Source organism: Borostomias antarcticus (assembly GCF_949987555.1).
Source record: "Borostomias antarcticus genome assembly, chromosome: 7".
NCBI lineage: Eukaryota > Metazoa > Chordata > Actinopteri > Stomiiformes > Stomiidae > Borostomias > Borostomias antarcticus.
This window is the reverse complement of record NC_140240.1, coordinates 2583407-2605762: the sequence shown is the minus strand read 5'-3', so window position 1 is coordinate 2605762 and position 22356 is coordinate 2583407. Positions and strand designations below refer to the sequence as shown.

The window sequence follows — 22356 nt, the reverse complement described above, 5'->3', positions numbered from 1 at the left end:
TCCTCCATCTATTTAATTTTAATATATTTTTTATTGTTTCCATCCGGCGTGTTACGTATGTGGCTAACAAGTCGTGGCTTAATTTGGCTTTGCTAGCGCGCCAAAAGCCCAAGCACCTGCTGTTTTAGGTCTCATCTCGTTTTTGGGGGGCGAAGCTGTAGGCTACTGGGAACCCCCCCCCCCCCACCCCACCACACACACACACACACACACACACACACTTAAACCACGTCATTACATTACATGACATTACATTACAGTCATTTAGCAGACGCTTTTATCCAAAGCGACTAACAATAATTGCATTTAACGTAGGAAGAGCCAATGTACTACTACTTGCCAGAACTCACAAGTGCATCTTCTCTCTAAAACAAGTGACTAAGAGCATAATCTAGTGCTGAAGGCGCCATCCGACTTCCCATTATAGACCTGATTCAGGGCTCGATGATACATTACACTGTAGGCCCCATGTCCAATTGGGAAAGTGCAAATCGGGGTAGATCTGTCCAAACCAAGGCAACATCACTGAGCCCTGAATCACGTCTAGTCCCATTACAACTCACACCTGAATAAGGTGACCACCTGGCATGCCAGCCAGGGAGGCTAATAGCGAGGATGAACATCTAGACAGCTGGATGTGTGATATTTCAGTTTGACTACTAGCCAGGTCTGGTTCTACGATGATATTACAATGCCCAATCTTAGTTTCAACCCTTAGTGCCAGCCCAGCTGGCCACAGTAGCCTATAAACCCTATGCCGATACATGCTCTGCCAATAGTGAATTCCTTGTATCTTTAAAACAATAAAATAAAATCAATTAAAAGTTAATGTACGCATAGACCATCCAGAGGTGCAACTGTCGGGGTTCAGAACCAGCTGGACTTTTTAATTTGCAGAATTTGATTAAATATATTTTAATTATAAAATTCTCAGCGGTGCTGTTCAGGGAGGTCACATGGCTCCTCTTTGTAATGGGGACCATCTGTCTCAGCAAAAATAAAATAGAAGAATAAATTAATAAATAGCTCATATCTAAACACCTACTCATCTGAACCCTGCTGACAAGCAGCAGGCCTCCGCCACGTGCATGGCTGTAATGAGGGGATTATATTTAAACAACCCCGACAACAACAATAATGGCTGTCCATGACTTGTGTGGCTTAGATAATTGAAAACGAGGGTATACATGTTTTATTTTGCCAATCGTAAACACAAGTCAGTCAACTTAAGAATTCCATCAGCCCGTTTCCACCAGTACCCTGGTGGAGCATATTTTGATGCTCTCTCCACACAAATCCCTCTATGCTAAGGCCTTTGTCCAGACAGTCATGCATATTTACATACAGGACAGTATAAACAGCCTGGATGAATATATCACTGGCTTTCAGTGACCCTCCCCTATCTCTGCTAACTTTGCATGCAGATTTGCGGGCAAGGATGCATAATGCAGGGAGGGCTGCCCTGTATCAGTTATGCACTATTTATTCATGCCACGGCAATACCTAATTGATTTGATTCTCTTTGCTCCATGTATAATTAATTAGGCATAGACCTGTGTTCATTCATCTTTCCCAGTGTTTTCCTTATGGGTCCATCATGTATTGAGTGTTTTGACTTGGACTCAACACATGCATCCCATGTGAGGAATGTACGCTCGCTGCACTGATTTGATAATTGAATTTAGAAAATGAAACAATGTTAGTGTGAGATCTAGAACAGGATATCGCCTACAGTAATAGCTCTGTGTGGAATTTAGTGTCAGAGAAGGGTTTTGAGTGCGTTATTTTCAGAATAGAGGCCCAACGGTGAGTCATCACAACATTGCATGTACTGTACACATCTGTTCTCCATTCAGGGTAGTGTGTCTTTTCAGGTCAGTGTCTTTGAAAGTCAAGTAAAAATAAAACAATAGAACTAGCCTATCTGTTGAGTTCATCCAGTCATCTCTGGCTGTTCCTTGAGACCTTGGACTTCTGAAAGGAGAGCAGTAGAGAGAGAGAGAGTGCAAGATAGTTCAAAAGAGAGAGAGAGAGAGACTGAAAGAGCAAGTGAGAGAGAAACTGAAAGAGAGAGAGAGGCTGCATCACTGGTGCCGCTGACGACAGGATGAACACTTTCTCAGTTCCAATTCTGTCACTGGATCAAGTGTGTGTGTGTGTGTGTGTGTGTGTGTGTGTGTGTGTGTGTGTGTGTGTGTGTGTACATATGCGCCCGTGCTGCCTCCGAGGTCAGGCTGAGTGAGGCGGGAGAACCTGTCCAATGATTTTCCCTGCGAGGTCACAAGGTCTCTGGCAGCGCGATGGGGATGGAGGACCAGACCTCAGCAGAATATCAACTCCACTCATATCTCTTTTGAATTTCCATGGAGCCTCACGTCTGTCCTGGTTGCTATCCCTGCAGGTGAAGGAAGTCAGAGAGGAGGTCAGAGTTCATCCTGCATCAACTCAATACGCTGCTGGGTCCGAGCTCAGGTCCAAACAGACCACAGGTAAAGATCATTGCACATGTATACCCACTTTTTACCAGTCTTAACATACTGCCCAGGTTAAATGAATGCAATATTTAGCAGATACAATAACATGGGTAGATACAGCAAGTCATTCATGACCTTTACATGAATGGCACCATACAGTAGCATGGTGGTAGACTATATATAACATGCTTATTTCTGCTGGCCTTCAGAAAAGCCTATCCGGTTAGTGATATCTTTGCGCGTGACAACGATGTCGATGGCAACCCAACAAAGCAGCAGATCTGTGACCCACAGTAGTTCTGCTGTTAATCCGATTGGAGACAAAGGCCCTCGTTCCCTCGTTCCCAATCACATTGACCATTTTGGCATCTCCTCAGTCTCTTTCACTTTTAATCCGTTTCTGTACCAGCAGAAATGTTCCTTTATCTGATTGGGAACAACAGCCGTCTGACACTGGGAGGTAATTGACAATATCTGATTTGGGAGAGGGAGAGTGGGAGCAGCAAGATGGGAGAGAAGAGGGTACTGTAGGTGGGGAGATGGTAGGCATACTGAATATGATGAATATGGAGAGAGTGGACAACTACAGTATACAAGTATCTTAGTGTCCAGAGCCCATATTTATCAAACCTCTCAGAATTACTCCTGAGATCACTGCTAAGAACTGACTTGAGAGTAAAAAAAAAAGCTTAAATGTGCTTAAAAGTTAGTTATCAAGCATCTAGCTCTCACTTTAAGCGAAGTGTAGGACTAAATCTTAAGTGTCAGTCTCAGAGCTGGTTTACGACATTTGCGGTGCCGCAAAGGGGATCCTGGATGACATATTGGAAAACCACAGGCAAGGACCAATCACTGAATCGGATTCTCAGAGAAATGTCAAAATGAATTGTGAGAAACTTCTTAAGATACGTTCACATTCAACACAATAAAGAATGTTAAATAAGGAATTTTCTAAATAAACAATTATATTCACTTAGTAAATAACATTAGCTGTTTCCCATTTGTTCCGACCATTTCCTGATGACAAATTTGAAACTGGTGTGTTAACTGACTTGTGTATATAAAGCCTACATTCAGTGATGTAATCACAGACACCATGGATTCTAAAAAAAGTCGAACTGAAGAGAGGAAGAAGCGCTGCAACTTAGTGGAAGAAAGGGCACATATTATTAAATGGTAAATGGACTGCAATTATATAGCGCTTTTCCACCTTAGCGGCACTCAAAGCGCTTTACAATGGCCTCTCATTCACCCACCAATGGCGGTAGCTGCCATGCAAGGCGCTAACCTGCTCATTGGGAGCAATTTTGGGGTTAGGTGTCTTGCTCAAGGACACTTCGACATGTGGACAGTCGGAGCTGGGATTCGAACCACTGACCCTTCGATCATTGAACGACCCGCTCTACCAACTGAGCTACAGCCGCCCCAGGCATAAAAGGCAAGTTCAGTCCCACATTAGTGAGTGCTGACAAGAAAAAGGCATGTGAGGACATCTCCACACTTTTGAATGCGTCACAGATCTCCTGCATTCGCTCACCATCTGACTGTGAGAAGAAGTGGTAGAACATTCTTTCCAAAAGCCGCGCTGAAATAGCCGCCTTTAACCCTAACCCTCCTCTCCTGGAAGTTCTGCGCACGCCTCTGTCTTCTCATCCCATCACACGCCTCTAGTGGCAACTCCTAACCAGTTGAGAGACCTCTGGAGCTGTCTTAAATAACTGGGAGAGTAAGAGTGATTCTTAGTCTTAAGAATTTTGATATCTTGAGTCTTAAGAAATTGATATCTTGAGTTTTAAGAAATTTGATATCTTGCTTTTATACTTAAATTTGAGAGTAGGAGGACAATTCAGAAATTCTCAGCACTTAAGACTAAAATGGCACTTTAAGAAGCTTGATAAATACGGGCCCAGATCAACAAGGGCCTGACATGGACAACAAACTGACACTGTGGTGAGGAACTCACAGCAAGTGTTGTTTCATCTCAGACGTCTTAGGAAATTCTGCGTCTCCTCAGATACGTACTTAGGGGTTTCTATACATGCACATTTGAGAGCAGGATAGGAACATCTACAGTACCTGGTATGGGAGCAGCACCATGCAGGACTATAAGTTCAGAGAGTGGTACGGTCAACAGAACACGGAGGGACACACACACACACACACACACACACACACACACACACACTCCCGTACCTCCAGGACATCTACACAAGGCGGTGCAGAACCAAGGCCTGGAGAACCTTGAAGCAGGGTGCAGGTTACAGCACCCTACTGTACTGTATATTTATACTTGTTAGAATATACATATCTACATTCTGCAAATAAACATGAATATCTGTAGTATATTATTTACATAAGCTACACATGGTATACCTGTACTCTCTTACTGTAGAGCTATACTTATATACTGTTTAATTCAACTAAAGCTTTGAATACAAATAAAGCTTTGATTGATTGATTGAACTGCACAATTTAATCTCTTCTCTCAGCACAGCACATTCCATTCATGTATAATTTGTAATTATCATATTACTATTATGTATTTATAGTTTATATATTGATTCTTCCTAGTTTTTTACCTTGCTTATTGTACACATTATGAAGCTAGCTGAAAAAACATGTCACTGCACATTGTATTGGTATGATGTTGCATGTGGCAAATAAAACTAAGTGAATTTATAAGGTGAGGGAGTGAAGGAGAGATTCTAGTTGGATGAGAGGTTATCAACCAATAGACAGTGCAGCTATGAGCTGGCCTTGTTTTTGATTCTGAGGCGAAAAGAGATTAATAATCTACAGTGGAACAGAATTCACAATACTTTTGAGTCTATTTTACACACCTGCTCTATTCTTTGTTTCATTAGCAAGAACACACCAGAAGCTACTGTATCATTGAGCATTCTCACATTCTACTTCATCCTCCCTAACGTCTGCCTTAATCCTTTGGAGGATAACCATTGCCAACCACTCCAGGGCTGCATTTTTGTGTTTCTTTAGTCCAAGTGCTGGTCCTCAAAGCCCTATGTACAGTAATCTCTACTGGTACTGTATGTAGTACACCTCTCTCGTCATCGGGGACTTCCTACTGTACGTCTTGTCACCATTCAGGGACAAAGCAGGACTAATTGAAACGGATGCAGTAATGCAGGTCATTACAGGTAATGCTCATCATTTTGCCTGAAAGTGATTTTGTGAATTCCACTGTAATATCAGTGCATACAGTAAATGTACCTGTGTGGTTTATAGCTCTAGTGGTCACGTTTTGAATACATTCTCATGAAAGATGATACAGCTACTGTACAAAAGGAAATTAAGACCACACTGACTCAGAATGTGAAATAACCGTGTCGGCTGCCAGCGATGGCTTTGGGGACAGATGTGAATGTGACCAAACCAGCGATGGCTTGGGGGACAGATGTGAATGTGACCAAACCAGCGATGGCTTGGGGGACAGATGTGAATGTGGCCATTCCAGCGATGGCTTGGGGGACAGATGTGGGGGACAGATGTGAATGTGGCCAAACTGAGACATTCATGTAAACGTAACCTCAGGATGTCAGCTCAGGTGTTTTACAGTATAGCTCAACCAGAGTGCATTACTCAAACAGGGACATTCACGACGAACAATTTTGATACAGTCCGTTAGGATCTCTACCACTTATGATGGGAGTCCCTCGGTTGCCCCATTGGCTCAGTGGTGTTTTGTTCTTTGGTATTTGAGTCTGATGCTATTTTCCCCTAACTCATACATCCGGTTCAGTGGAGATTCATTGCGGGGTTGATCAAGCATTGTCATATTGGTGTGCCATCTCCTGCAGCTGGTGGATATGCATGGTACGATGAGCATTGATGGAAAATATTAGCCCAAGTAAATGCCACTTTCCTTTATATCACGTCAGGAGCCTGTTACCGCAGGCTACGGCTGCAACAGAGCATGTCTAATTGCGTTTCTTAACATGTACTCATTACTTATTTGGTCACAAGGGGAATTTTTTATTAATTACTTTAATTGGATTATAACGCAAGTGGATCATTGGATATTAGATTCAGGACGGCTGCATTTTTAATGTACAGTATAGCTTTGTTGGATGTACAGTATGGATGAAACTGATGTTGGGATGCCATCAATCTAGTGGTGCTCTGGTTATGTGTGATTGGCGGGGATACCGTTATGTAGTGTGAGGAAGACCAACAATTGTTTATCTCTTCATGCCGCATAGAGGAGGTGCTGATCTTAAAGAGCCCTCACATGTTTGTTTTTTTACTGGAATGTATGTACAGGAACAAGTACATGGCAGCTGAAACACTGTACACACCTTGTTACTTTGGCCTAGTTTTATTGGGACATCTCTCAAAAGCTTTTCGTCTACTGGGTGTTAGCTCATACTTTAGAGTAACACAATCTTTTTTAGCATTCATAGCTTCTGACTTTGACATCACATTTCTCATTTAATTTGAGGTTTGATCAAGGTCATCCAAGCCTCTTGTTGCCTTGGGTAAAGTTGGGCCCAATCCAAGAGCCATGCTGCTCTCTCTTCGCTCATCCGTCAAAATATCTCTTAGACGCACATCACTCCATTTCCCTGATGGCAATTGACCCACACAATGGTGAGAGAGGAAGTTAGTTGATTACTTTTTCTGGAAGCTTGGAATACAGTACGAAGCAGCAGCACATTAGTACAGACAAGAAAAGAGCATTAGTCACTATGAGAAAACTGTTATACCAATGTCTGTTTCACAGTATTCCTAAAATGTGTGCACATCAGTGGCCTGCTGGTTACTCCTGAATTAGTGCTCCATCAAATTGGTATTACAGTAACAGTAAGTTTATCATTGTGCAGTGTTTGGTGACAGGAAAGGCCTTTCAAAGGCTAAAAATATTGTCACGATTTCTGCCGTGCAAACATTTGTGTACACAGGGCCATCAGTGGGTGTACACTGATTAGAATAAAAATACAGCATAACGTTTGCTGTGCCAGGAGGCCTCTCATGCAGCACTTACTGCCATTAGTAGAGTATCTTTCCTGATGTAATTGATCTACTACAAGCAAGAGAATCAACAACACTCTTCAGTTTGGAGTTAACACATTTGCTTCTCTAGCAGACCGATTGTCATGGTCCAACAACAACTAGCAGGGGGTGGCACGTAGCTTGGGAGGTAGAGCGGCTGGCTGGGGATCGGGTGGTCTCTCCCCCCCGAGTCCTGTAATTATAAACTTAGAACCCGAGTCCTGTAATTATAAACTCAACAAAAAATTCCCCCCATTCATTGTCAATGCGGGTGATTGAAATGGCCATATCTTGATCTTCTGTGGGTGGGTTTCGATGTTGTGTCCTCTCCCCCCCCCCAGGCTCGGGCCGAGGGGCTATACTTTTACCACCCCGAGTCTGGGTGAGGGGTCACCCGGACTATATATCCGGGCACACCTCCAGGAGCCATGTCACCGTTTCGTCATCCGCAACCGTCAGGCCACGCATTCCGTTGGGTGTCTGATATATCGGACAGTCCTGGATGACATGGTGAGCGGTTTTGTCATCAAACCGCAACATATTGTTGGGGTCCGCCATCCGCCTCTCAATAAATAAATGTTGCCTATTGACATTTCGGTTGACAATTAAAATAGCGGCCATATCGCTTCGCTATGTTACGTTAGCTGTGTAACGTTAGGCTACCTAGTTAGGAGAGGGTTAGGACAGCCATTACTCTCAGAATGAATGTTTTCCGGGTGAATTTGCCCCGAATTGAAATGACGGAGAGGATAGCCCAGTTAACATGAAGAGTGATCTGACTTAACGTGATCTCTTTTTCACCACTCTCCATCTATCTTTCTCTCTCCCACTTTGTCCACCTCTTTCTCTCTCCTGAACATTTTTTACTCTGTGGGTGTCCTCCTTCCATCAGTCTAATCAAGCCTTTTAATTACCGTCACTATCAGAGGGCCAGAGCCTCCTGTCACCCATGGGAGGCCGTGCCTGCACTGGGAGGGGAAGGCTCTGGCCTGGAGCTCCTGAGGGAGGTGGAGAGAGGGCCTGTGTCTGGGTAATAGCCAGTCTTTGCCAGTCAGTCAGTGGCGTCGCCAGCTGCTCTCTCTTACTCCCTACAGGGCGGCTCCAGAGATGTTGTGATGAATGGAAATTTTCATGTTTTCAACTCAACATCCTCTTTAAGTGATGGGGGTATTTGAGCTTGCGTTTAATCAACACTCGCCCCAATAGGATTTGTCCTTTCCACTGGGAAAAACAAAATGCATGTGTGCACAGTCTTCTTCATTAAAAATGTATACAGAGTTGAGAGACAGGAGGGATGGCTTCCAAGCGCCAGGGGAAGGTCACACCTCCTAGCAAGTTTGCTATTCATTTTGTGGATCACTGCACATTTGATGTTTTTTACTTTCAAGGCTTTTGTTTTTGTTTTCAATTCAATGCTGTTAGGGATGGCCGTGAGGAAATTCTAACCCTCAGTGATTCCCTTCTTAACTATACCCTTCATGGCTCTTAGCTTGGTAAAATATTGTTATTCCAAGGTTATTTTAGTAAGCCGAAACATGTCCTTTGTGTCTGGCCTGATTTTGATCTTAGGCCTTAGTTCTTTGATCTGACACATAGCGCCTCACCACTATAAATATGTCATGATGCAACCTGAATTATAGGTGTGTGTACATATTTCATCTGCCCCACTGTTGAACAAAGTACAGTTTTCTGTCCAGGATGAAGTCCGGGGTTATGTTTTTGGTGCCGTATGTTTGTCTGTCTGTCTGTCTGCCTGTCTGTCTGTCTGTCTGTCTGTCTGCCTGTTTGTCTGTTCCCACATCCACATGAACACAGATATTTCTAAAAACGCATTTTCCCCCCTCTGGTAAAAAAACAAAAACAGGTCCAGCCTAGCTTATGTGCGTGGCTGGCTTGTTTCTGTTCAGGACTGGTAGGACGGAAGCTAGTTATGACACTGAAATAGCTGTGAATTGAAATGAAATAATGTCTGATAAATTAAGATAGGTCTTGTCACCTGGACGCATCAGTTTCAATGCTTCCAATGCTAATCCAGCACAATAAGAGCGGGATAGCCAGTTAGCTCATGAGCTCACAACAACTAGCAGCAGCTTCCATAACATTAATGGTAGCGGTCAGTGGCTAAGGCAGTTACACTGATGATAACAAAGTCATCCCCACCAGGTGGGAGTCCAATGCTCTGACCACTACTCTACTTGTGCAGTGAAGCTCGGCAGTGCGACTGTTTTGGTCGCATTTGCAAGTGAATATATTTCTGTGCGACGCGGAAATACATTCAGTAGCACCAGTGCGACTTAAAAAGAGTTTTCATCCAGGATATAGAACAAACACTTGTTTTCTTGTTTAACATTAACGTCGGTTGGTTTCTTTGTCGGAAAGACGACTAATGTTTAGACTACTGTTCTGATTCTGAATCTAGCTGTCATGCGCAGTCAATCTATGTGCGTTAATAGGACCACAGTGCTACTCATCTAAACCAGTGTTTCCGTTGGTAAGGTTTTGCCACGGCAAAATCCTTGCTGCCACACCATACATTTGCTAATGTACAAAAAATAATAATACAAATTAGGCTGTATACTGTGTCTTAAATTAAAAATCGTAAACTTTCTAAATATTTCTGCCTAAATGCGCTTTCAAAACCATGTCAATTTCGTGCCTGCATTTTTAACAATAGCTTGGGCCGCGCGCTCCGTGAATGCTGCTTTCTGTGGTCAACTCAAAAGACTTTGCGCGCGAAGGAATGTTTTCTTCAGCGAGCCTATTACAAAATAATGTAGGCTAGTGTTTAACCAGTGTTTGAATTGGACCAAAATGGGCTGGTAGGCTACCTAACCTACTCCTCACTAGCGTACATAGCAGTTTAAAATATATGAATGTTTGTAATCAATAAGTGGACTCATATACAGCGTAGAGCTAGAGAACGTTCCAGTAAGAAGTGCCGACAGCTCCTGCCCATCTCTGGCCTATTTGGTCTTATCATTCGCTGATGACTACAGGTGGAGACGAGAGTTCTCAGAGCAGTATTAATAGCGATGGAGAAGACAGAGACGGGGGAAGGGAGGAGGAGAGAGCCCGGTCAGAGAGCGAGGAGGAGAGAGCCCGGTCAGAGAGCGGGTCAGGGGAGGCGCAGGGGGGAGCACGAGGAGAGAGAACGGGTCAGGGGAGGCGCAGGGGGGAGCAGGAGGAGAGAGAGAGGGTCAGGGGAGGCGCAGGGGGGAGCAGGAGGAGAGAGAGAGGGTCAGGGGAGGCTCAGGGGGAAACAGGAGGCATCGGTGCCACTGCCAACGCGAAGTCGAAGGTCTACAGGTACGATGCCCAGTGGCAGAACACGTTCCCGTGGCTGGTTTTAAAGGAAGGAAAATGTACTTTAAGTGGTGTGTCGCACATACAAAGTTAGCTGGAAAGACTGTGTTTGTTTCAGGAGACGCACAGCTGAAACGTGACATTCTCTCTCTCCTTTATTGTTCGGTTGTTTCTCATGTTTTCCCACTATACAACGCCCCTACACCCATACATTCCACTACATCCACTCACTTACACCACTGATTTACTGATGCCACATCCCATTTGCTGCACCTTTATATTATTAATAAATTAATACATTTATTCTTACTTCCCCTTTACATTGTGTGTCTCTGCCAAGAGCCGGCCGTAACATTAAAAACACGCAAAACACGTCACTTCCGCTTCCACCACAAGATTTCCCGCCAGTGTACTAGCCAGTACACCGAAATTCATAGGGTCTCATGCAGTCTCATGTCACAAAAACGATTTTTGGGGTCTTGCTCAAGCCAATTCATAAACTAATAGCAAGTAAAGGTCAATATTGGTCTGGGGGAATTTCGGTTTGTAGTTGGCGATCTGTACGTCTTCCCCTCTGAGAACTGATGTTGTAGTTTCTCTCAGAAGTGTCGTTTAGTCTCCTTCACTGCCTTGCTAAACCTGTACCTGGCCTCTTTAAACCATTCCTTGTCTCCACTCTTCCTCACTTCCTGTTTCTCCAGCCTTAACTTCCTGCATTTGGCTGTGAACCAGGGCTTGTCGTTGTTGTAGCTGATCTTGGTGCGGGTTGGGACACATACGTTCTCACAGTGGCTGACGAATGACGTCACAGTGTCTGTGTACTCATCCAGGCTGTTACCAGCCTCTGCCCCCGCCCAGTCAACACAGCCCCCATCACTGCCAGCCTGTTCTAGCATCGTGCCTGATTCCTCCTTGGCTTCGCTGGTTCAGTTCTTAAATGTCCTAACGACAGGCCTAGATAGTTTTAGTTTCTGCCTGTATTTAAGGATCAAGTGGACTGTTTTGTGGTCTGAGTGTCCAAGTGCAGCGCAGGAGACAGTGTGATACACATTGTTTATTGTGGCGTAGCAATGGCCAAGTGTATTGTCCAAGCATTTAATCTGCTGACGGTATTTGGGGAGCTCATGACTGAGATTAGCTTTGTTGAAGTCCCCGACCACTAAATGCATCGCGATGATTTCGTCGAACACTCAGAATCTGTTACACGAGCCGGCTTTGTACTTCATGAACCAGTGCGCTAGGAGCGATCTAGGCTACACACAGAAGGAATGAGCTGAACTCACGGGGGGAATAAAATGGTCTGCAGTTCAGGAATAAGGATTCCAACTCTTGATCACAGTAAGGTTCTTACACCATGAGTCATTCACAAAAAAACAAATACCCCCAGCACAGTTTTTACTGGAGAGAACAGGGTCACAGTCCGTTCTAAACAGCTGGAAGCCTTCCAGCTGTACAGCGTCTGCTTTATGGTCACCTAGCTATGTCTCCGTAAATGCCAGAATCGAGGATGACGAGAAGTCTTTGTTTTTTGGTACTAGTGCTGCGTGATCCGCCTTTCTGAAGCCAGACAAGCGCTCCAGCTTGTTTTCCACGCTTCCTCCTTCTCTGCCTGATGGCGTGGCGTAAGCGTACCTTTGAACAAAATGTCCAAAATTTCTACAGTTCGGATGAGAAAATCCGGAATTAAATCTGCAGGGCTAGATTCCCCGATATTTACAAGAATAAATAATTATTATTATTTAATAACACAGAACAGGGTGCACCAATGCGCCATAGCAACCATACACTGTGGCGCCACCACACTTAAGTCTATGGCTATATGTCCATATCTGTATATTTAACTGAGTATGTGACATATGGGAAAGCATTGACAGAAGTGTTCCTCTTTCTCTAAACTTTAACTTCAATACATCACAATGCTGGTGTATTCTGATGGTGACCTAAAACTAACTATGTTTATTCTGAAGATGACCCTTGTGCAACATAAAAAAACTCCCACAGTCCTGTTATACTGTATCTAGCTAGCTAGCTAGGTAGCTGAGATGCATCAGAGAGCAGAGCCAGAGAGCACCTGTTCGGCCAACTCACCTGTGTCAAACCCAACTGCTCATAAACTGCAACGGTGATGTACCAGCAGTATATTTTTTACATTAAATTATTTTAGTCCATTTATTTTGGCAAATTCTTCAAGTCTTAAAATAGTTATGTTCATTGGTATGTTTCATTGCTATACCACTGTGACATAGCTGAATCTGTTTGTAATTGTGATGATGGTTTTGTTGGAATGTGTGACATTGTTGGTCTGTGATCAATGATATTGATCCTCACCCAGAGGAGGTGACCCCAATACAGTTCTCCCGATCTCTCTCAATAGTGAAGAATCTGCATAACCGTCTGCGGTTATATATGTTCACTTTAACCCCGTTTTCAGCTCCATCTCCAGACGTGCAGGTTTGATTACAGGCACCGATAGGGAACAGGCACATTGCCATGTCTCACACTAATTAAATCTGCCTCGTTCCTCACTCTTACAGGTGCTCCAACCTTCATCCTTCCTCCCATCCCTCTCTCCATCTCTCTCTAATTATCTCTTGGACCGTGGGAAGCCAGCGAGGTTGAAGGTAAGTCTATTTATTGCATCGCTCCGACAATAAAATTGGCTGGCTGCATTGATTTTCTACCCCCCTGTCTTTTTTTTAGGGGATGTAAGAAAGTTGATTACAGATAGAGTGAGCAGCGGGATTTGTGTTGCGTCTGTTTTCGTCTGGCCTGAATACCGTCGTAAGACACTGCTAGTCTGATAAGAGACGCCTCGCTGCTAAGAGGTTGCTGCAGTGGCTCCTGTTGAGGTCCATTCTGGTGTCACAGGGTGCTGCTGATGCACTTCAAGGAGGAGTTCTAAATACACACCAAGTAAGGCAGGACTGTTGTGAATGAAATTCAAGTCTCACCAAAGTGTTCTGTTTTCCTACTTGACTGTTGTTCTAACTTTGTAGTTCGTTCTCATAGATCAGTCTGTTAAAACTACAAATTCTTCCTGTGTGACATCACTTCCCTGTCCTCTTCATCCTGAAACTATGTCACTTCCTTTTTCACTGTATAACCTATCGACCTCGTCCACATCTGACTCACTCTGCCTGGATTCACTTCCTGTGCTAGAGTCTGACTCTGCAGAATCGTAACAGAATAAAACTTTTGCCTTTGTTTAAAACCAGCTTGACCGACCACTCAGCGTGTTCTTTGAAATCTAAACTAAAAACCAACTCAAGGTTTTTTCCTTAACACTGTCTATTGAGTTCAACGGAATCACAAGCTGTGTATCAGTACAGAGTTGATCCACATGAAGCATCCCTACCTAATTGTATCTTCTGTTCACAGCGTCCCATCACGGCCTGCACTGTAGCAACCCCGAAACATTTGTTAGTCAACTGAAGAGCTTGTTTTGTCTCTCCAGGCATTTAAGTGTTTGGACTAACTGTTTGTGATTTCATCGGGTTAAAGCCTACCCATTGACTCTAATGGTGTCTTATTTAAGGTTATTCCTCTCACCTCCCCAGAATATATATATATAACCTCTGGCATGAATTACTTTTGTTTGCCTCTGTGTTCTCTGTTGACAGTTCTGCTTTATAAAGCCCTGTATCTTAGTAACGGATTTTAATGGAGTGCAGCCTCTGTTAGCTTTCCTGCTCTTCCTGTTGCTTCTCCAGCTCTGAGGAAATTGGAGGACACTGAAAGTCTGATTTTGAAGAGGCGCTGGCTAGTGGAATGCGGCGCTGGCCATGCTAAATATTAAATCAACCATTTCAGTGCTGTGTGGTCTAGCGATACAGCACAGTACACAGATCTTCCAGGGCAGCTCCAGTTAGTTAGCACAGCTATGGCACAGCTGTTGCCGAGTCAATCAGCTGCCCGGAGGGAGCAGTTTGCTAAGCCTGCGCGGGTGGACCCAAGCCTAGCCCACCGCTCTGTGGTACACCCAGTCAACAGCTGCTTGATTTGGTCAGCATTCCGCTACAGCAATGGATCTTAAACTTCTTCAATATTTTATTTGTCTTGGCTGGTAAATCAACACACCTGGCAGCTAGTTTCAGGACAGATCATGCCAGGAACCCTCGGGACACGGATAACACTTGATTATTCATTTAAAAAAGTAAAAAGCCTAAATAACCAGCTTTTTCCTTTCTTTTTTCTTTTTTTAATCAACCATTACTCAGATCTGGAGTGCTCTTGGAATGTTTAATGGAAGGGTAGGGAACAGGAGAACAGGGGGTGGTGATTATTGTTAATTTGGTACAATAGTTAATGTATTTCGGGGGGGAAATTACACAGGCCTTGAATTCTATCTGGCTTAGGAGTCGGAAAGTCACTGTGAGAAGGCATCCATGACTGAAGTCTCTCATTGAACGAAACAATATATAGATTTAAATTCACTCACTGCTGACATACAGTAGTAGCCTGACACTGAATGACAGTGAATTCCCATTTCATTATTGTCCCCCACCCGGCGACAGCTGAAGGGGAGGGACTTTAGTTTGGCCAGTGTCACGTCATCCGTCCGTCCGTCAGTGAATGAGTGAAAGAGTGAGTGAGTGAATGAGTGTCAGTCCCCCCGTAGTACCAGAACCCACCACAAAAGGGGCGCCTTTCCAATGCATTTTTCCATTGACAAGTACATTTAGATTTTTACATCAAAAACTATGCTTGGTGTCTCAGTATAGACAAGTTTACTTGGGGAACCATGTACTTTCAACATCCACAGAGAGTAGATCTTGAGGTGTTAAGTAGTGCTACATATGTCTGTATTTCAACATTCATTAGATGATTTTTGACCATTCAGGTGCATGGATTTGTTTGCCCACTAGATGGAGACGTTATTGTACTCTTATTCACTCTACCGTGGTTTGTAGAGAGCTTACTTTGGTCAATCATTGATACACATAATATGACATTAGTAGCGCTAGATATGTCTGTATTTCAACATTCATTATAGGACTTTTGACCATACAAGTTCATGGACTTGTTTAACAACTAGCAAATGTTGTGTCCAAGGTGTCAATGGACAATGTATCATGCTGTCTTTCTTTGGTTCATAACAAACAGCTCAAAGACAGAAAATTGAGGGGTCTTCTGTATGGCCAATTAGTGGGATCTCTGTATAAAAACGCCTAGTGAGAGGCAGGGGGCTTGATACCACAAGGGAACATGCATAATGGGTGGGGGACAACATGGTTACATGTGTACAGAACTTGTTCAGTCTGAACAAGCTCCCATTGCAGTCATTTTCCGAGATGGACGTTTCTGAAGGAGTCCTCAGAGATTAGTTCATCCCCGAACCAATCACGTTGCACAGTTTAATTAAAAGGACGCTGATTGGTCTGGTTGGAATTCCAACCAAGATATCACTCTGGAGAGCCTTTCCAGACAATGAATCACATTTTGAAAATTCAGATTCAGGGGATGGGGCCAGGCTAATACAGCAGTACAAAACTGACTGATTTACATGTAACTTGGTGGCATGGGCCAACTTGGAACCCATTACATTTTGGAATCTGAATGTTGAAACAGTTACATTGTAAACGGAACTATTTCGCTGACCACACTACCACTGTAAACTTCCACACTGAGACGACATATAGTCCTCCGTGGGAAAATTTCAAATGAATGTAACTGTTGTTTCAACATTCGGTTTGCAAATAGCCTACATTTCACTGTACAGCAAAAAAAAAAAAACCTTTTAGAGTGAACTTATGGTCTCTATATGTCAGGTTCATGTTAGACATGAAAATAGCATACTGTGCCTGTAAGAGAGATGACTTTGTTGAAAGATATTATGCATCGATGTTGTGATACTGACAGACAATGCTGAATGCTAATTCATGTTGTCAGTTTGAAACTGTCACTACAGTAACTGATTATTGGTTATTGTGTGCAGATGTTTGCTGTTGCTGTGTGTGTTTGTGTGTATGTGTGTGTGTGTGTATGTGTGTGTGTGTGTGTGAGCGAGAGAGAGAGAGAGAGAGAGAGAGAGAGAGAGAGAGAGAGAGATTAGCCTTGTTGTGCATGTTTGTGTTGACCGGAATCGACTACCTCCCTCCCGCCTCTATTCCTGAAACTGTGTGCTGTAGATCCGCTCCAGTCTCCCAGGGGAATATTAATCATTTTCCATCCACCGAGTCTGGGTAATTACTCCTTCTGCCAGGCCAGACCACTCCCATGTCTAGGAACCCAATGGGTGAGAACAGCTGTGTACTACAGGTTGTGTTGATAAAATACTATGCGGGTGAGTTTTTTTCTTTTTTTTTTTTGAAGTGGGGGGTGAACATGTTTCTTCATATTATACAGTGTATATTAGTTTTCCAATCATGCTGTAAATGACATGTGACTGGAATGGATTTTTAGCAAATATACACCAACATTTCCAAATGTAAAAATAGCATCTACTAGAAATGGTGTTCAGAGAGCACAGACCTCCACCCCTGAATGCATTTCGTAGCTCTGTGCACGGCAGAATTGAATGGGTTCTAAATTGGCCCATGCTACACCCCTCCATTGTCTCCACAGTCTCCTAGTTCCTAGAAAAACATCCCCACAGAATGATGCTGCCACCACCTTACTTCACCGTAGGTATGGTATTAGCCAGGTGATGAGCGGTGCCTAGTTTCATCCAGACGTGGCGCTTGGCATTCAGGCCAAATAGTTCAATCATGGTTTCAGAAGACCAGAAAATCTTGTTTCTAAAGAGAGAGGCTTCCGTCTGGCCACTCTACCATAAACGCCTGATTGGTGTGCAGAGATGGTGGTCCGTCTGGTAGGCTCTAACATCTTTGTCTCCTCCCTGACCAAGCCCCTTCTCCCCTGAGTACTCAGTTTGGCCAGGTGTCCAGCTCTAGGAAGAGTCCTAGTGGCTCTAAACTTTTGCAATTTACGAATGATGGAGACCACTGTGCTCTTCGGGACCTTCAATGCTGCAGAAATGTTTTTGGACCCTTCTCCAAGTCTTTGCCTCGATACAGTCCTGTCTCCGAGGTCTACAGACAAGTCCTTTGACTTTATGGCTTGGTTTCTGCTCTGACATGCACTGTCAACTGTGGGGCCTTTCTGTATATAGACAGGTGTGTGCCTTTCCAAATCATGTCCAATCAATTGAATTTACCACAGATGGACTCCAATGAAGTTATAGAAACATCTCAAGGATGATGAGTGAAAACAGGCTCAATTTTGAGTGTCATAGGGAGTGAATACTTACATACAGGAATACTTAAATTGATTTTTTCCATATGTTTCTATTTTGAATACTTTTGCGAAACTGTCTACTTTGTCACTTTATTTTATTTTTTAGTGAAAAAAATAAGAATTTCATCAATTTTGGAATTTGGCTGTAACCATAACAAAATGTGGAAAACATGAATGGGTATGAGTACTTTTAATGGATGCATTGTAGTTATAATATTCTGAAAAGCTCTTTATAATGAAGAGAAAGCTTTTGTGTCATGCTGAATTAAAATAGGTGCCTCAGAACAGTAGAGACATCAAGTGTCTATTTCCAAGCCCTTTTTATCAGATTTTTTTCATATTTCTTTTTTTTAATGTAAAAGTAAAGTTTTAGCTGCTGTTGAGTGTTTTAACTTTTACACCAGTTCTCAGTCTGGAAGCACTGACAGCTTCATGGCAGGCAATTTTGATACTCTTTGTGCCATTATATCAAATAGGTCTTTAAAGGCTCAACTTTTATCTGCTGCTCATTATGAATACACTTTTTTCATGAAGGCCCCCTTACACACAAAAAAAGAAAGTGCTCCAAGTCATTATGCAAAATGGATATCGGTCTTGAAAGTGGTTAAGTGTAGTTATTAAAATTGCAACTTTTAATTTAAAGGGGATTACTCCACTTTGTGACCCATGAGTCAAATTGGTGGTTTATGCATTAACGGCAGCAGTGCCTTAAATCAGGGTTTAAAGCTTCCTCTAACTCCAGAAGAAATTCAGATTTTCTATACACATTTCCATTACATAAGAAAATGATAATAAAACCGACCATTTTAACACTATCCACTATTTAGTACATGGGCAGATGGGTGGAAGGATTAGGCCTATTCTTCACCATAGAGTAGGTGCCACTGCTCTGCATTTCGTTTGTGCAAAAAGTTTGAAGTAGGTGAATAGTACTCCCAATGAGTCCTGGTCTATACAAAAACACACCTGCAGCATTCCTTCTTGCTCTCTAATATACATCAGTATGTCGTTCTTTGCTTTCACACAGGGAATGCAGTTACTAATAGGTTACACATTGCCTAAATAATATGTTTGTGTTGAATAGGTTTTCATTGGGAATGTCCAATCCAGTATGCAGTACTTATATTTCATTATCTCTTAAGGCTTGAAAGGTTTCTCCAACAATAAACCATGGATTAATAAGGGCATTAAAACCCTACTCAACAGGAAAAAGAGGGCCTTTATGGCTAAGGACAGGGAGAATGCCAGGTCAGTCCAGAAGGAACTCAAGAGGGAGCTGTGGAGGGTCAAAAAAAGCTACAGAGAGAGAGGGTGAAGAGTAAACTTGAGTTAAACAGCACCAAGAAAGTATCGGAGGGGATGAAGAGAGTCACAGGGATGGGTACTGCAGGCCCAACTGTGGAGGGGATCAAGAACGTGCCAATGATCTTAAACAGTTCTTTAACAGGTTTGAGCAGCCCCCGTCCCCAACCCTGTGAGGCTAGAAGGCAGCCCAACGCCTCCACCCCTGCCCCCCTCCTCCCCTGTGAGGTTAGTAGGCAGCACAACCAGACCATTAATCTCAGAGAGTCAGGTAAGGGGTGAACTCCAAAGGCTACGAATCAAAAAGGTGTCTGGTCCTAACGGAATTAGCCCCAAGGTGCTCAAAGACTGTGTGAGACCCCTGGTTGGCGTGTTCCAACACCTATTCAACCTCTCCATGAGGCTGAAGAAGGTGCCACAGCTGGGGTAGACCTCTTGCATCGTTACAGTGCCGAAAAAAGCACATCCCAGGATTAGGGGTGTGTCCGAATACGAATACGGTATTCGGATGAGCACAAATAGTAGCTTTTTCCCGAATAGTAAATTTGTATGAATATTGTAAAAAATATTCGGGAGGGGGGAGAACAGTACTAGAGTAAGGAGCTGGCGGGGAGTTTATGTATGCAAATTCAGGTGTACGAGAACGCGCATTCAACTTAAGAAGGGGAGCACAGCTGAGAACACTTTGCACCCATTCTTGAATCTGGCGGGGATCTTTCTTAGGGTTGGTCTTACGAAGTTGGATCAGGAATGAGGACCAATCTTAACTGGGAAACGCACCCATTGTCATATTTGATTGCAAATCCTTTGCGGCCAATGACAGCCTGAAGTCTGGAACCCATAAACATCACCATCACCTTTTGTCAGCATTCACATCATCAATAAATACAAGGGAACAGGTTCCATTGGTCAGCCATACATGTCCCCACCAAAACACTACTACCACCATGCTTCACTGATGAGGTGGTAGGCTTTGGATGAGGTGGATGCAATTATCACACTTGAAATGAACTCTATACCTTTTATCTGCTCCTTGTAAATGAAATAACAATGGAACAACACACACTTGGCCATGGAACAGCTGAGCAGCCTATTGTCCAATTACTTTTGGTCCCTTAAAAAGGGGGGCATATACAATTGTTTTGTAATTCCTACACCGTTCACTTGATTTGGATGTAAATACCCTCAAATTAAAGCTGAACGGCTTCACTTAAAGCACATATTGAATGTTTCATTTCAAATCCATTGTGGTGGTGTATGATAATGAAAATTGTGTCAATGTCCAAATATTTATGGACCTAACCTGTATGTATGTATGCATATAAGAGTAATCCTAGACTGGATGTATGTATGTACTTCTGTAATTCTATACTGTTTTTTTTATTTTTATTAAATAGTAAATTTATTTTACCAGTGAAGTCCTATTGAGAAAGAGATCTCTTTTACAAAGGAGCCCTGGCCAAGACAGCCCAAACAGACAATTCAACAAACATTAAAAGCACATTAAAAGCACATTAAAAGCACATAAAAACACAGCAAAGCACTAGCACACACCATCAAAACACCAACAGGGCACATGTACACATCCACAAGACATAATAGCACACAATACCACATAGCATGATCAACAGCAGCAAAAACAGGCAATCACACGCCCACATGGAGCAGCACACAAGATCAAAACACCAACAGGGCACATGCACACGTCTACAAGACACAATAGCACACAATATGACATAGCATAATCAACAAGCAGGATAAGACAAATCACACGCCCACATGGAGCGGCACACAGCAAGGCATTCAAGGAGCACACAGACACATTCACAGAAAAAAAAATAGCAGAATAAGAAAAACATAGCAGAATAAGAAAAACATAGCAGAACTGTACACATGCTGTACATATGGATGTATATAGTCCATGTTCTACCTCTTTTTTATGCTTACTACTCTGTATCCAGAGTTTTCTTTTCCAACCTTGATGTAATTCTTCTGCTGAAACGCTAAATGTGTCCCTAGGGGGATCATGAAAGTATCTACACTATATGGACAAAAGTATTGGAACACCCCTCTTAATCATTAAATCCAGGTGTTTCGTTCAGTCCAATTGCCACAGGTGTATACCATTAAGCAAGTAGCCATGCACTCTGCCTCTACAAACAAGAATGGATTGTTCTAGAGAGTTCACTGAATTCCAGCATGGTACTGTAATAGGATGCCACCGTTGCAACAAGTCAGTTCGTGACATTTCTTACCTCCTAGATATTCCACAATCAACTGTAAGTGGTATTATTGTAAAGCGGAAGCGTTTAGGAACCACAGCAACTCAGCAACAAAGTGGCAGACCACGTACAGTTACAGAGCGGGGTTGCCGAGTGCTGAAGCGCATAGTGCGTAAAAAACAGCAACTCTCTGCTGACTCAATAACTGCTCAGTTCTAAACCTTGTCTGGCGTTAACATCAGCACAAAAAAGGTGCGCCGGGAGCTTAATGACATGGGATTCCATGGCCGAGCAGCTGCATGCAAGCCTTACATCACCAAGCGCAATGCCAAGCATCGGATGGAGTGGTGTAAAGCACGCAGCCACTGGACTCTGGAGCAGTGGAAACGTGTTCTGTGGAGTGACGAATCACGCTTATCTATCTGGCAGTCTGATGGACACGTCTGGGTTTGGCGAATGCCAGGAGAACGTTACCTGCCTGACTGCATTGTGCCAACTGTAAAGTTTGGTGGAGGAGGGGTAATGGTCTCGGGTTGTTTTTCTGGGGTTGACCTAGGCCCTTAGTTCTGTTGTTTAATGTTAATGCTTCGGATTACCAAGACATTTTGGACAATTCTATGCTTCCGACTTTGTGGGAACAGTTTTGAGAAGGCCCTTTCTGTTCCAGAATGACTGTGCCCCGATCCATCCACCCACCCACCCTCCCTCTCTCCCAGGAGCACCACCACTTCCTATCTTAAATATCTCTTGCCTAGCCCAGCATTCGTTTTGGAAGCCAGAAAAAAGATCCTACTTGTCAGGATAACTAG

General features: G+C 43.3%; 1 protein-coding gene across 1 annotated transcript in view; it reads left to right on the top strand.

Annotated features, from left to right (window-relative positions):
- Nucleotides 1-2399: 2399 nt before the first annotated feature.
- The window catches only part of fhit (fragile histidine triad diadenosine triphosphatase), a 178069-nt gene continuing 158112 nt past the window's right edge, over nt 2400-22356 (top strand). The window contains exons 1-2 of the mRNA XM_084441054.1: nt 2400-2489; nt 13322-13408. The gene's annotated coding sequence lies outside the window, so the exon portion shown is untranslated. The remainder of the gene's footprint in view (nt 2490-13321; nt 13409-22356) is intronic.